This window comes from Amphimedon queenslandica, unplaced genomic scaffold (genome assembly GCF_000090795.2).
Source record: "Amphimedon queenslandica unplaced genomic scaffold, v1.1 AMPQUscaffold_6937_Cont21108, whole genome shotgun sequence".
In the NCBI taxonomy this organism is placed as follows: Eukaryota; Metazoa; Porifera; class Demospongiae; order Haplosclerida; family Niphatidae; genus Amphimedon; species Amphimedon queenslandica.
The window spans coordinates 1-1195 of record NW_003552775.1 but is presented as its reverse complement, the minus strand read 5'-3'; the positions used below and the strand labels follow the sequence as shown (position 1 = coordinate 1195).

The 1195-nt window shown below is 35.4% G+C and overlaps 1 long non-coding RNA gene across 2 annotated transcripts; it reads left to right on the top strand.

Moving 5' to 3' along the window:
* Positions 1 to 228: 228 nt before the first annotated feature.
* Positions 229 to 1143, top strand: LOC109591893 (uncharacterized). 2 transcript variants are annotated; one of them, XR_002190061.1, is made up of 4 exons: positions 229 to 545; positions 596 to 764; positions 819 to 905; positions 960 to 1143. It is a non-coding gene; the product is annotated as an uncharacterized LOC109591893 (long non-coding RNA). The 2 variants fall into 2 exon arrangements; XR_002190062.1 differs by having other exon boundaries at positions 944 to 1143.
* The last annotated feature ends 52 nt before the right edge of the window (positions 1144 to 1195 follow it).

Below are 1195 nucleotides of genomic sequence, written 5' to 3'. Positions count from 1 at the left end.
ATTAATTAACTGCTAATTATGATGATGTCATCTTCCGGTGAGAAATTCTAGTAGGGCATTGCCCTCATTGCCTGCCCCTGCAGCCGCCTATGCACAAAGTACAGCCTCTGTCCTTCTTCTTCTTCACTACTTCAAAAGGACTCGCACTATTAACACGGACAAGGAGTGCACGCGGCAATCAACGCATATGAATGGATCACGTGAGACGTTTCCAATCCTTCAGTTAATCATCGGTTCGATCGAGTCAGTGCTCAAATTATTGTTACTTGGAGTAGAGCTACATGTACTTCAGTTTACAGGGTTATTGTTATTGGTGTCTTAAATGATACAAGTACAGTAAATGGAACATCATTTTCTTATACTCCAGAGTCTTCTGGCACCTACCCCTTTCAAATAAACAGTATTAATTACCTTGGAGATGAAAGTAGAGGCATAGCTAGTATACCCTTCCTTTGGCTAGGTAAACAAAATTTTATTATAAATTTTATTATTTTTTAGTTCCTTCAACATTAGTCAACATTAGTGGGTTAATATTTACATTTAAGGTAAATTTGAATCCAATGGAATTTCAGTTTCAATGTTGGTTGCATATTAGGATGATAACAATGATGAACGTCCTCCAGTTACTGGTTGTAATATCATTTTGAATGATATTAGCACAACCTGTCAAATAAATGAAACTTACATATTTCCTATAAGAGACAGAGTTAATTATACTTACAATGTTACAGTTCGTAATGTTGTTGGGCCTGCATCAAAAGTTGGTAATAAGTCTCTAGAACGGAATAAGTCATCTGATAACGATTATTATTCATTAGGTCTAGAAGACCTGATAAGACCTACTACAGTCATAGTGACACATTTGCAAACAGTGACAGAAACAGTAACTACTGGTTTCTTTGATGGTAATTCTTAATTTTAAACACTGATTTTATTGTCATAGAATTTTACATGTATAGGTACTGGTAGCCCTGGTGTATTTGCCATCCTATTCATTGTACTTGCAGTATTGATTGCATTGTTTATTTGTTGGATTGTGCTGAGGATGTGTTGGAAGAGACAAATTTGCTGTCCCAGGATTTGGAGAAGTAACTTTTGGTTAACTTTCTTTTGCTATGACTATTGTACTAATGATGCTGGAGGTAAAAATTAAAACTTAACTATTATCATTATCTCAGTTCCACAGAAAAAGGAG